This window comes from Nerophis ophidion, linkage group LG01, assembly GCF_033978795.1.
Source record: "Nerophis ophidion isolate RoL-2023_Sa linkage group LG01, RoL_Noph_v1.0, whole genome shotgun sequence".
NCBI lineage: Eukaryota > Metazoa > Chordata > Actinopteri > Syngnathiformes > Syngnathidae > Nerophis > Nerophis ophidion.
Window position 1 is genome coordinate 17,856,579 of NC_084611.1, and position 14,901 is coordinate 17,871,479.

At 43.6% G+C, this 14,901-nt stretch overlaps 1 protein-coding gene across 4 annotated transcripts in view; it reads right to left on the bottom strand.

Annotated features, from left to right (window-relative positions):
• The window catches only part of lzts1 (leucine zipper, putative tumor suppressor 1), a 96,168-nt gene that overhangs the window by 58,768 nt on the left and 22,499 nt on the right, over window positions 1–14,901 (bottom strand). The window contains exon 2 of one of the 4 annotated variants that reach the window (XM_061897659.1): window positions 3,065–3,129. The exons of the other annotated variants lie outside the window; for them this stretch is intronic. The gene's annotated coding sequence lies outside the window, so the exon portion shown is untranslated. The remainder of the gene's footprint in view (window positions 1–3,064; window positions 3,130–14,901) is intronic. 4 annotated transcript variants of the gene reach the window in all.

Sequence of the window (14,901 nt, forward strand, 5' to 3'; positions counted from 1 at the left end):
GGAGAGGCTTGACGGTATTCTGGCGCTGATTGAGGAAAACTTCGGCCTCATTTCAAGCCCTCTCCCAACCATCCCTGTCGTCTGTGGGCCTATCTGGGAACATCTGTGATGTCTCCCCTGAGGGGGGGGCTATGAGTAGCTGCGCAGCTGGGGAGGCACAGCGACTTCTCACCCCAGTGGATCTGCAACAGACTGCACCATCATCTCCGGTGGGCCTGCAGACACCACCATCATCTCCGGTGGGCCTGCAGACACCACCATCCACTCCGGTGGGCCTGCAGACGCCACCATCATCTTCAGTGGGCCTGCAGATGGCACCATCCACTCCGGTGGGCCTGCAGATGCCATCATTCACTCAGGTGGGCCAGCAGATGCCATCATCCACTCAGGTGGGCCAGCAGATGCCACCATCATCTCCGGTGGGCCTGCAGATACCATCATCCACTCCGGTGGGCCAGCAGACGCCGCCATCATCTCCGGTGGGCCTGCAGACACCACCATCATCTCCGATGGGCCTGGAGACACCACCATCCACTCCGGTGGGCCTGCAGATGCCATCATCCACTCAGGTGGGCCAGCAGATGCCATCATCCACTCAGGTGGGCCAGCAGACGCCACCATCATCTCCGGTGGGCCTGCAGATACCATCATCCACTCCGGTGGGCCAGCAGACGCCACATCATCTCCGGTGGGCCTGCAGACACCACCATCATCTCCGATGGGCCTGCAGACACCACCATCCACTCCGGTGGGCCTGCAGATGCCATCATCCACTCAGGTGGGCCAGCAGATGCCATCATCCACTCAGGTGGGCCAGCAGACGCCACCATCATCTCCGGTGGGCCTGCAGATACCATCATCCACTCCGGTGGGCCAGCAGACGCCACATCATCTCCGGTGGGCCTGCAGATACCATCATCCACTCCGGTGGGCCAGCAGACGCCACATCATCTCCGGTGGGCCTGCAGACACCACCATCATCTCCGGTGGGCCTGCAGACACCACCATCATCTCCGGTGGGCCAGGACTGTCGTTGTCGTTGTAGCTGTAATCTACGATCGGTAAGATGTAACCTGTATCCTGTAGCTGTTTGCAGCTTTCTGTCTTTTTGTTACTCGTTTCCTGTTTGCTGGTTCCTCTTTCCTGTTTCCGGTTTGCCTGTTCCTGGTACCTGGTTTGTGTTTTTTCTTGATTTTTGGACATTAGATTATGTTTAGACTCCCTTTTTAGACCAGTTGATCTGCCGTTTCTTTTCTTTTTCTCCTATGTCCCACTCTCCCTTGTGGAGGGGGTCCGGTCCGATCCGGTGGCCATGTACTGCTTGCCTGTGTATCGGCTGGGGACATCTCTGCGCTGCTGATCCGCCTCCCCTTGGGATGGTTTCCTGCTGGCTCCGCTGTGAACGGGACTCTCGCTGCTGTGTCGGATCCGCTTTGGACTGGACTCTTGCGACTGTGTTGGATCCATTATGGATTAAACTTTCACAGTATCATGTTAGACCCGCTCGACATCCATTGCTTTCCTCCCCTCCAAGGTTCTCATAGTCATCATTGTTACCGACGTCCCACTGGGTGTGAGTATTCCTTGCCCTTATGTGGGCCTACCGAGGATGTCGTAGTGGTTTGTGCAGCCCTTTGAGACACTAGTGATTTAGGGCTATATAAGTAAACATTGATTGATTGATTGATTGATTTTCCGGCACCAAGCCTGCCGTCTCTGCATCTTGGGGTTCGTCACCAATACTTTGTGACAACATGAAAACAAGAGGGATACATCGCAAACACAAAATAATGACACAAGAGGACAAAGCTTCTGCCAACAGCAGCCACTACATAAATAAAAAAAAACAAATTGACATGCTACTGTTCAGCATTAGTTATTTCACATGGCAATTTCAACACCATCAAATGAATGAGTAAATCAAAAATACAACTAAGATTTACGCTACCATCAAACAGCTGCTTTGAGAAAAGTGCAATACTTACAGTGTCAACACTTGTTAGGGCGCAACAACAAAACAACCCGCCATCAACAATTTGCTCAGTGAAGTGAAGTGAATTATATTTATATAGCGCTTTTCTCAAGTGACTCAAAGTGCTTTACATAGTGACACCCAATATCTAAGTTACATTTAAACCAGTGTGGGTGGCACTGGGAGCAGGTGGGTAAAGTGTCTTGCCCAAGGACACAACAGCAGTAACTAGGATGGCACAAGCGGGAATCGAACCTGCAACTCTCAAGTTGCTGGCACGGCCACTCTACCAACCGAGCTATGCCGCCCGCCTCAGTGGCCTAATGGTTAGAGTGTCCGCCCTGAGATCGGTAGGTTGTGAGTTCAAACCCCGGCCGAGTCATACCAAAGACTATAAAAATGGGACCAATTACCTCCCTGCTTGGCACTCAGCATCAAGTGTTAGAATTGGGGGTTAAATCACCATAAATGATTCCCAGGCGCGGCACCGCTGCTGCCCACTGCTCCCCTCACCTCCCAGGGGGTGATCAAAGGGATGGGTCGAATTCAGAGGACACATTTCACCACACCTAGTGTGTGTGTGACAACCTTTGGTACTTTAACTTTACTTTAAAGGCCTACTGAAATGAGATTTTCTTATTTAAACGGGGATAGCAGGTCCATTCTATGTGTCATACTTGATCATTTCGCGATATTGCCATATTTTTGCTGAAAGGATTTAGTAGAGAACATCGACGATAAAGTGCGCAAATTTCGGTAATAAGAGAAAAGCCCTGCCTCTACCGGAAGTCGCAGACGATGACGTCACATGTTTGATGGCTCCTCACGTATTCACATTGTTTTTAATGGGAGCCCCCAACAAAAAGTGCATTCGGACCGAGAAAACGACAATTTCCCCATTAATTTGAGCGAGGATGAAAGATTCGTGATTGAGGATATTGATAGCGACGGACTAGAAAACAAACAAACAAAAAAAAAACGCGATTGCATTGGGACGGATTCCGATGTTTTTAGACACATTTACTAGGTTAATTCTGGGAAATCCCTTATCTTTCTATTGTGTTGCTAGTGTTTTAGTGAGTTTAATAGTACCTGATAGTCGGAAGGGTGTGTCCACAGGTGTGTTGACGCCAATGTCTCAGGGAAGTCTACAGCAGCTGTAGGGACGGCACAAGCTCAGCTTATCTCCGGCAAGAACTGACTTTTTAACCACAATTTTCTCACCGAAACCTGCTGGTTGACATGTGGTCGGGATCCATGTTCGCTTGACCGCTCTGATCCATAGTAAAATTTCACCTCCGGGAATTTTAAACAAGGAATCACCGTGTGTTTGTGTGGCTAAAGGCTAAAGCTTCCCAACTCCATCTTTCTACTTTGACTTCTCCTTTATTAATTGAACAAATTGCAAAAGATTCAGCAACACAGATGTCCAAAAAACTGTATAATTATGCCGTTAAAGCAGACGACTTTTAGCCGTGTGTGTGCGCAGCGCTCATACTTCCTAAAAACCCGTGACGTCTTGCGTACACGTCATCATTACACGACGTTTCGAAGACGAAACTCCCGGGAAATGTAAAATTGTAATTAAGTAAACTAAAAAGGGCGTATCGGCATGTGTTGCAATGTTAATATTTCATCATTGATATATAAAATATCAGACTGCGTGGTCGGTAGTAGTGGGTTTCAGTAGGCCTTTAAACAGCTGCTTTGTGAACAGTGCAATACTTACAGTGTCCACACTTGTTAGGGCGCAACAACAAAACAACCCGCCATCAACAATTCACTACTGTCTTGGATTTGCAACTGTAATTGCAACTGAGTGTCCTATACATGCAAATGTGACAATCCAATCCAATCCACTTTATTTATATAGCACATTTAAACAACAATAACGTTTCCAAAGTGCTGCACAGCCATGTTAAAAACAATTGTAAAAAATAAATAAATAAATAAATAAAAAAAGTATATATATATATATTATGCTCCACCAATGACTGAATAAAAACATAAAATAAATAAATATAAAACCAATAAAAACAATACAAAAACAAATATGATTAAAAACTATTTTAAAGGGTAAAATTAATTAAAACAGTAAAATAGAAATCAAAGTGTATAAAAAACACAGAGGACAACAGAGAACAGAGGACCACACAACTCACGTAGTGTTAAAAGCCAAAGAATAAAAGTGGGTCTTAAGACGAGACCTAAAACACTCCACTGTGGAAGCAGTTTGAACATGGAGGGGCAGAGTGTTCCAGAGCTTAGGGCCGACCACAGAGAAGGCCCCGTCTCCCCTGGTCTTAAGTCTGGTCTTGGGCACCACGAGCTGGAACTGGCTCTTGGACCTCAGAGCGCGCGCAGGAATGTAAATTTGGATAAGGTCCGAGATATATTGAGGTGCCAGTCCATGTAAAGATTTAAAAACAAACAGCAATGTTTTAAAATCAGCTCTAAAATTAACAGGGAGCCAGTGCAAACTCTGAAGAATTGGGGTTATATGCTGGCGTTTCCTGGCCCCTGTTAAAAGTCGTGCTGCCGCGTTCTGGACTAACTGCAACCGGGAGAGAGCTTTTTGGCTAATGCCAGCATAAAGTGCATTGCAGTAGTCCAGGCGACTTGAAATAAAAGCATGCACGACTTGTTCAAAAAGGTTAAAAGATAAAAACGGTTTAACCTTTACTAAAAGACGAAGGTGATAAAAACACGATTTAAAAACGCCATTGACTTGTTTGTCTAGTTTAAAATCGCTGTCTATAGTGACGCCAAGGCTGGTGACTTTGGGACGCACATCATTTTGCAATGGTCCCAAGTCAGTGAGGGCTGGACCAAAAACTAAAATTTCCGTTTTTCCCTCATTCATTATTAAAAAATTCTGGACTAACCAAGCCTTGACGTCCCATAGACAGTTAAGAAGGGGTGTCAGGGGGGCCGTGACAATGAAACAACTGGACATCGGTAATCATAACTAGCTCATTTTCAAATAAAAATGCAATTTTATCAGCAGATATTTTAATAAAGTACAGAGAATTGCTACTGGTATCAATTCCCAACTGTATTGGTTTCAAATGAGAATGATAAATAGCTTTTTGTCACAAGCCATTAAAATATTAGCTGTGGGCAAAAAAATGGCCCCTGGGCCGTACTTTGAACATATTTCGGTTTTGAAATATGATTTCTGCCCGGGGATGGAGTACATGTGAACGTGTGCTCACTGTCACGCTCCATTGGCCTAACGTGAGGGAAAGTAATGCTGGACGTATCGCTGGCAGTGTTACGTAACGCATTAGATAACCGGAATCAATCTGTGTTTTCACGCAAAGTGAGTGATGACGCCTCCCGCGTAATGAAGCGGCCACTTCCTCCTTATCTCAGTGGTGGTGACACGGGGGAAATTAAACTCACAAATTAAAGCCGGAGCAGGAGGGAAGAAAACGAGGAGGAAGAAGCAGGAACTGGGAATGACAGCTTGAATGATTGAGGTGTAATACTCCGTCTCTTTCTCTCTCTCTCTCTCTCTCTTTCTGACACACCCTGTGTAATGTTGACAATGGCAAAATCTCTCCAAACTTGTTCCATTCATTTGTGCTGCAAAATTTTTCGATTTAACTATGGTGAGGGGAGTGGGCAGGTCTACATGGACCTGCACGGGTAGAGAGACGAGTCTCCCACTGCCTTGCGGGCAGGTTTTGGATAACCCTGACATCAAATCTGGAGCCGGAGTCCCCAAGGCGGTCTGACCTTCTCTTCATTATCATTCCAGCAACTTCTGCCACGCCACTGATGCCAAGAAGTATCGGTTTTGACTTTCCCTTGGATCCATCAGCTGAGTGGAAATGGGGGATGTGAGGAGGCGTGGCCGGCGGGCCAGCAGCGAGGTGGGTCGATGTCAAAATCAGAATCAAAATCAGAATCATCCATTTTCTACCGCTTATTCCCTTTCGGGGTCGCGGGGGGCGCTGGCGCCTATCTCAGCTACAATCGGGCAGAAGGCGGGGTACACCCTGGACAAGTCGCCACCTCATCGCAGGGCCAACACAGATGGACAGACAATATTCACACTCACATTCACACACTAGGGCCAATTTAGTGTTGCCAATCAACCTAACCCCAGGTGCATGTCTTTGGAAGTGGGATCAGAAATTCTTAATTAATCCCTGAGGGGAAATTAAGATTTTCAGCACAATCCCATTCAAGGTCAGACAAACATTACAGGGAGACAGAACAGGATCAACTTAGACTTAGACTTCCTTTTTATTGTCAATCAAATTTCAACTTTACAGTACAAATAAGAACGAAATTTTGTTGCATTAGCTCTTGGAAGTGCAGGATATCCATCCATCTTCTTCCGCTTATCCGAGGTCGGGTCGCGGGGGCAACAGCCTAAGCAGGGAAACCCAGACTTCCCTCTCCCCAGCCACTTCGTCTAGCTCTTCCCCGTGGCCTCCTACCGGTTGGACGTGCCCTAAACACCTCCCTAGGGAGGCGTTCGGGTGGCATCCTGACCAGATGCCCGAGCCACCTCATCTGGCTCCTCTCGATGTGGAGGAGCAGCAGCTATACTTTGAGTTCCTCCCGGATGACAGAGCTTCTCACCCTATCTCTAAGGGAGAGCCCCGCCACCCGGCGGAGGAAACTCATTTCGGCCGCTTGTACCCGTGATCTTATCCTTTCGGTCATGACCCAAAGCTCATGACCGTAGGTGAGGATGGGAACGTAGATCGACCGGTAAATTGAGAGCTTTGCCTTCCGGCTCAGCTCCTTCTTCACCACAACGGATCGGTACAACGTCCGCATTACTGAAGACGCCACACCGATCCGCCTGTAGATCTCACGATCCACGTGCAGGATTATAAAAAAAAAAAAAAAGAAGCAATAAGGTGCAGATATAAATAAATAGATTACTGTACAAAATATATATTGCACTTTTTCACATGCGTCCATGTTTATGGATGTATGTTATATTGTATTTTTTATTCCAGCGAGTTAATCCATTTTGGGGGGAGTAGAGGGGATGATTTAATTATGATGCGTTCAAGAGTCTTACGGCCTGAGGGAAGAAGTTGTTACAGAACCTGGAGGTTCTGCTACGGAGGCTGCGGAATCTCTTCCTAGAGTCCAGCAGTGAAAACAGTGGGGATGGGAGGAGTCCTTGCAGATTTTCTGAGCTCTGGTCAGGCAGCGGCTTTTTGCGATCTCCTGGATAGGAGGAAGAGGAGTCCTGATAATCTTTTCCGCCGTCCTCACCACTGTCTGGAGAGACTTCCAGTCTGAGGCATTGCAGGCTCCGGACCAGACAGAGATAATGTTGGTCAGCAGGCTCTCTATAGTGCCTCTCTAGAATGTGGTGAGAATGGGGGGAGGGAGGTGTGCTCTTTTTATCCGACGCCCCTTACAAAAAAGGTGAGAAACAGGTTAACACTAGGGCGGGGGGTTAGAAAAAGAAACAAAAAAAAAAACAGTCGAAGCCTGGCCCCCTGGAGAGGAGGTCCAGACTGAGGCCAAGGGGGAAAAAACTAATAGCCATAGCACACATGAGGATGTGTGTAAGAGGGAAACATTAAACATAAAACAACACAAAGGATATTAAAGGCCTACTGAAATGATATTTTCTTATTTAAACGGGGATAGCAGGTCCATTCTATGTGTCATACTTGATCATTTCGCGATATTGCCATATGTTTGCTGAAAGGATTTAATAGAGAACGTCGACGATGAAGTTTGTAACTTTTGGTCGGTAATAAAAAAGCCTTGCCTTTACCGAAAGTCGCAGACGATGACGTCACAAGGGTGAGGGCTCCTCACGTCCTCACATTGTTTATAATGGGAGCCTCCAGCAGCAAGAGCTATTCGGACCGAGAAAACGACAATTTCCCCATTAATTTGAGCGAGGATGAAAGATTTGTGGATGATGATATTGATAGCGAAGGACTAGAAAAAATAAAAATTAACAAAATAAAGTTAAAAAAAAGGCGATTGCATTGGGACGGATTCAGATGTTTTTAGACCCATTTACTAGGATAATTCTGGGAAATCCCTTATCTTTCTATTGTGTTGCTAGTGTTTTGGTGGGATTAAATAGTACCTGATAGTCGGAGGGGAGTGTCCACGGGTGTCTTGACGCCAGTGTCTGAGGGAAGTCGACGGCAGCTGCACGGACGGCGCATGCTCAGCTGATCTCCGGTAAAAGGCCGACTTTTTACCACGATTTTCTCACCAAAACCTGCCGGTTGACAAGTGGTCGGGATCCATGTTCGCTTGACTGCTCTGATCCATAGTAAAGCTTCACCTTCGGGAATTTTAAACAAGGAAACACCGTGTGTTTGTGTGGCTAAAGGCTAAAGCTTCCCAACTCCATCTTTCTACTTTGACTTCTCCATCATTAATTGAACAAATTGCAAAAGATTCAGCAACACAGATGTCCACAATACTGTGTAATTATGCGATTAAAAGAGACGACTTTTAGCCGCAAATGGTGCTGCGCTTATATGTGTCACGCCTATGGTTCATGCTTTGTTTTGCTCATGCTATGTTTAGTTTTTTGGACATTCAGTTCTGTTTTGCATTTCCTTGTTTGTCTTACCATGCCAACTGATTTAGTTTTCTGTCATGTCTGATCATGAGTTTTGTATGGCCATATTACACCTGTCTTGTCTCACACCTGTTTTCACTTATCATGTTCATTATTTAAGCCACAGTTACCAGGTAGTCAGTCTGGCAACATCACCTCCTTCACGGCCTCGATTATCTGCTTCATGCCTTGCTATGCTGTTCATTTTGTCCACGTAAGTTTTTGTCATTCATGCCATAGCACAAGTGTTTTGTTTCATCTTTATAGTATATAGCCTTTGTGCTTGTCTTTTGTTTCATAGCCCAAGTTTTGTACCTCCATTGTGAGCGCTTTTTGTTTGTTCCTGTTTTAGTTTATGAGTAAATAAATTATGTACCTACCTTCACGCCGTTTCCACTCCATTCGCTTTGCACCTCGGGAAAACAACCCAAGACCAAGTCCAAGCGTGACTATGTCCTCTACAGTCCGTGGCGTCACGCGCATGCGTCATCATTCCGCGACGTTTTCAACAAGAAACTCCGCGGGAAATTTCAAATTGTAATTTAGTAAACTAAAAAGGCCGTATTGGCATGTGTTGCAATGTTAATATTTCATCATTGATATATAAACTATCAGACTGCGTGGTCGGTAGTAGTGGGTTTCAGTAGCCCTTTAAAGACAATAAAAGAGCAGAGCTGATGCAACCAGCCGTTTCAACATACAGCTATAAAAGTAAAAACAACAATAACAACAAAACATTTACACTGTGGCGGCCTCTGCGGTGTTCCACGCCATCGTCTGCTGGCGTGTGGGCAGCATGGCCAGAGACAGGAGCGGACCCAACAAAGCAACCCAGAGAGCCGACTCCACCCTCGGCCACCCACTAACTCTCGGCCAGTGTCCAGTCCGCACGGATTCCCCACCTGGGCACAATTGTATAATCTCCTCGCAGTGTGTAAAAGGGCGGCAGCCGGGAACGACTGAGAGGAAGGAGTTGGAGAGCCAGCTGTGGATGCAGCGCGGAAGAGACAGAGAACGAGAGGCTGAAAAGCAAACCGAAGAACGCGCAGGGAAGAGGAGCTGAAAAGCGACCCTACGAGACTGAGTTTACTTGAAAAAATAAACAAAGTCAAAACTGCTCGATGTCATGTCTGTGTTTAGAGGTCCATGGAACCCGGACGGCAGAGAGAGTCTGTACCAGGGAATCTGCTGCATGGGCAACAACTGATTCTCCATACCTCCTTGCCCAAGCTAGTGCCTGGGAGAGGAAACTCCAGCTTTGCTGCAAAGCATCGAAACAACACGGGAAGCAGAGGTTGGCGTAGAGCTGGTGCCAGGGGTTGCTTTCCTCCGTGGGTGAGATCCCAATATCTCATTGGACAACTACCGCCCGCCTCAAGCTGGGTAGCCCCCAGCCAAATAGGGGTTGTCCCGCCACAGTCCGCCTGCCTTACTGGGTGCGTAGGGCTTAGGGTACGAGTATCCGACATGTGGACTGCGATTGCCGCACCAGGCAACAACACAAGAAATTCAAATTCAACGATCTAAACTTCTCCCCTCAAGCTGGGCACATGGAATGTCAGAACAATGACACCAGGACTGGTCTAACAACCTCCAGGTCATCAGCAATGTCCGGAAGACCTCAGTCATCAACGATGAACTCGTGAGACCGCAGGTTGACATTGCCGCACTTCGGGAGACGTAGCTTGCCGACTCATGGACTCTCAGAGAAAATAACTTGATGTTCTTCTGGCAAGGGAAGAGTGCTGATGGAACCAGAGAGCATGGCGTTGGATTTGCTGTCCGGAAGTCTCTACTGGGAAAGATAGAACCCTGTCAACAAGGCACAGAAAGTCTATCGCTCCGACTCCAGACCACCACTAGGCCAGTCAACCTAATCAGTGTCTATGCACCAACACTCAGCGCCACCAGGAAAACCAAGGACAAGTTCTACAGCCAGCTAGAATCTCTTATCAGCAGGATCCCAAAAGAAGAACACCTGAGAAAGAGCAACCGACTACATCCTAGTCAACCTACAAATGCACCAAGTACAACAGAGACCGTCACTCCCGTGTAGTTTTTAAGTTATACACCCCCCCTCTCCCAACTTTGGCCGGATTTTGACATAGTTTGGCGATGGAGTGGTGGTGGCGGTGTTTAGTTATGATTAATAAAGAGTTAATTACATGTTATTAACATAAAACAATATATAAAACATTAACCTATAACCCAACACAGGGGTAGGGAACCTATGGCTCGCGAGCCAGATGTGGCTCTTTTGATGACTGCATCTGGCTCTCGGATAAATCTGAGCTGACATTGCTTAACATGATAAGTGATAAATAATTCCACTTGTAATAAGTGTTAAAAATAATGTTCAAAACATAAAACATTCTCGTGCATTTTTAGTCCATTTATCCGTTTACTACCGCACCTGTTCAAGAAGTTGCGTTAAAAAGTTATTTATTTATTAAACGTTAGTGTGGGGCTTGTCCTCCTGGGGGTTCTTCAGACCACCAAGCACCGACATGAGAGCCCGTTTCAGGGTTACAATATTGTTTTATTTTGCAGTAAGTCTCTCAGTTGCTTTCCAGCAATTGTATTTTTCTGTTTCGTTCTCGCTCGCGCTCTGGCTCCAGCCCCAACCCCGTCTCTCCTCCTGGCTGCTGCCTATAACAGAGCGACAGGTGATTAGATAACAAGGCTCAGGTGATTTTGAGGCCGGTCCTGGCACACCCCAGTTTGCTGCAGGCCCGCGGGCCACGCCCCCTCCACAGTTAGCTTCAGAATAGCAATGTTATTACAAAGAATAAGGGACTTATTATACTTTAGAAATGTTGGTCTTACTTAAAAATGCACGCGTTTAGTTGTGTTCAGTGTTAAAAAAAATATTATATGGCTCTTACGGAAATACATTTAAAAAAATATTTGGCTTTTTGGCTCTCTCAGCCAAAAAGGTTCCCGACCCCTGACCTAACAGCACAAGCAAATTTCAAACAGGTGAATAACAAAACGTTAATGACTTAAAACCCGTAAAAGATTGTTGCAGCAAAAAGCAGCACAACCAAATGGGACACATTTGGGGAAAATGTGACCTGGTTGGAGATAGTCTAGTTATGAGTAATAACACGTTAATTAGACATAAACCTAAAAACGTTAAAAACCTAAAAACTGTAATGGTGCTCGAATCTTTGCAGCACAAACGATTGGGACAAGTTCGGGGAGATTTTGATATAGTTGGATAGTTGGGGAATAATACAGAATAATAACAAAGATATGAAACGTGAACCTAAAACTTGTAATGGCACAAATGAAAATGTTTGCTGCTTGAAGAAGCACAGATGTAGCACACACGATTGGGACAAGTTTGGGGTGGGATTTTGATATAGTTGGGGGGAAGGAGAGGCTGGGAGGGGGTCTTTAATTTCAGATTAATAACACAATAATTACACAATAATAACAGAAAAAACATGAAACGTGAACCTACGTAAAACCTGTAATGGCACGAATAAAATTGTTTGCAGCACAAATGATTAGGACAAATTTAGAGGGATTTTGACATAGTTGGGGTGAGGGGGGGGGGGGATCTAATTTATTTTTAATAACACATTAATTACACAATAATAGCATAAAAACATAAAACGTGAACTTAAAACTTGTAATGGTAGGAATGAAAATGTTTGCAGCACAAATGATTGGGACAAATTGGGGGGGATTTTGACATAGTTGGGAGAAAGAGTGGGCGGGTTTGTAGTTTAAGATTAATAACATTAATGACACAATAATAACATACAAACATGAAATGTGAAGGTGTCTAATTTACCACAGGTGAATTACACATTAATAACAAAAATGCTAATAACCTAAAACACGTATACATAATTACGCGTTAATTAACAATAACAAAGGCACGGACAAACATTTTTGAAGCACAAAAGATTGGGACAAGTTTGGGGAGATTTTGACATAGTAAAGGGTATGAGCTCTGTAGTTTGTGATTAATAACACATTAATTACACAAAAACAACATCAAAACATGAAACGTGACCCTACATAAAACTTGTAATGGCACAAATTAAAATGTTTGCAGCACAAATGTAGCACAAATGATTGGGACCAGTTTGGGGGGATTTTGACATTGTTGGATCGGTTAGAGGTTCTAATTCATTTTTAATAACACATTAATTCCACAATAATAACATAAAACCATGAAAAATAAACTTAAAACTTGTAATGACAGAAATGAAAATGTTTGCAGCAGAAATGTAGCACAAATGATTGGGACAAGTTTGGGGGGGATTTTGACATAGTTGGGAGAAAGAGTGGGGGGTCTCTAGTTTAAGATTAATAACACATTAATTACACAATAATAACATAAAAACATGAAAAATGAACTTAAAACTTGTAATTGCAGAAATGAAAATGTTTGCAGCACAAATGTAGCACAAAGGATTGGGACAAGTTTGGGGGACTTGGGTGGGGGAGGGGGGTCTAAATTATAACATGTTAATTACATATTAATAACAAAAATGGTAATAACCTAAAATACATATACATAATTACGCGTTAATTAACAAAAACAAAGGCACAGACAAACATTTTTGAAGCACAAAAATTGGGACAAGTTTGGGGAGATTTTGACATAGTAAAGGGCATGGGCTCTGTAGTTTGTGATTAATAACACATTAATTACACAAAAACAACATTAAAACATGAAACGTGACCCTACATAAAACTTGTAATGGCAAAAATTAAAATGTTTGCAGCACAAATGTAGCACAAATGATTGGGACCAGTTTGGGGGGGATTTTGACATTGTTGGATCGGTTAGAGGTTCTAATTCATTTTTAATAACACATTAATTCCACAATAATAACATAAAAACATAAAACATGAACTTAAAACTTGTAATGGCAGAAATGAAAATGTTTACAGCAGAAAAGTAGCACAAATGATTGGGAAAAGTTTGGGGGGGATTTTGACATAGTTGGGGGAAAGAGTGGGGGGTCTCTAGTTTAAGATTAATAACACATTAATTACACAATAATACCATAAAAACATGACAAGTGAACTTAAAACTTGTAATGGCAGAAATGAGAATGTTTGCAGCACAAATGTAGCACAAAGGATTGGGACAAGTTTGGGGGAGTTGGGTGGGGGGAGGGTGTCTAATTTACAACAGGTTAATTACACATTAATAACAAAAATGGTAATAACCTAAAATACATATACATAATTACACGTTAATTAACAAAAACAAAGGCACAGACAAACATTTTTGAAGCACAAAAGATTGGGAAAAGTTTGGGGAGATTTTGACATATTAAAGGGTATGGGCTCTGTAGTTTGTGATTAATAACACATTAATTACACAAAAACAACATTAAAACATGAAACGTGACCCTACGTAAAACTTGTAATGTCACAAATGAAAATATTTGCAGCACAAATGTAGCACAAATGATTGGGACCAGTTTGGGGGGGATTTTGACATTGTTGGATCGGTTAGAGGTTCTAATTCATTTTCAATAACACATTAATTACACAATAATAACATAAAAACATGAAAAATAGACTTAAAACTTGTAATGGCAGAAATGAAAATGTTTGCAGCACAAATGTAGCACAAAGGATTGGGACAAGTTTGGGGGACTTGGGTGGGGGAGGGGGGGGGGGTCTAAATTATAACATGTTAATTACATATTAATAACAAAAATTGTAATAACCTAAAATACATATACATAATTACGCGTTAATTAACAAAAACAAAGGCACAGACAAACATTTTTGAAGCACAAAAGATTGGGAAAAGTTTGGGGAGATTTTGACATAGTAAAGGGTATGGGCTCTGTAGTTTGTGATTAATAACACATTATTTACACAAAAACAACATTAAAACATGAAACGTGACCCTACGTAAAACTTGTTATGTCACAAATGAAATTTTTTGCAGCACAAATGTAGCACAAATGATTGGGACTAGTTTGGGGGGATTTTGACATTGTTGGATCGGTTAGAGGTTCTAGTTCATTTTTAATAACACATTAATTACACAATAATAACATGCAAACATAAAACATGAACTTAAAACTTGTAATGGCAGAAATGAAAATGTTTGCAGCAGAAATGTAGCACAAATGATTGGGACAAGTTTGGGGGGGATTTTGACCTAGTTGGGAGAAAGAGTGGGGGGTCTCTAGTTTAAGATTAATAACACATTAATTACACAATAATAACATAAAAACATGACAAGTGAACTTAAAACTTGTAATGGCAGAAATGAGAATGTTTGCAGCACAAATGTAGCACAAAGGATTGGGACAAGTTTGGGGGACTTGGGTGGGGGTGGGTGGGTCTAATTTATAACAGGTTGATTACA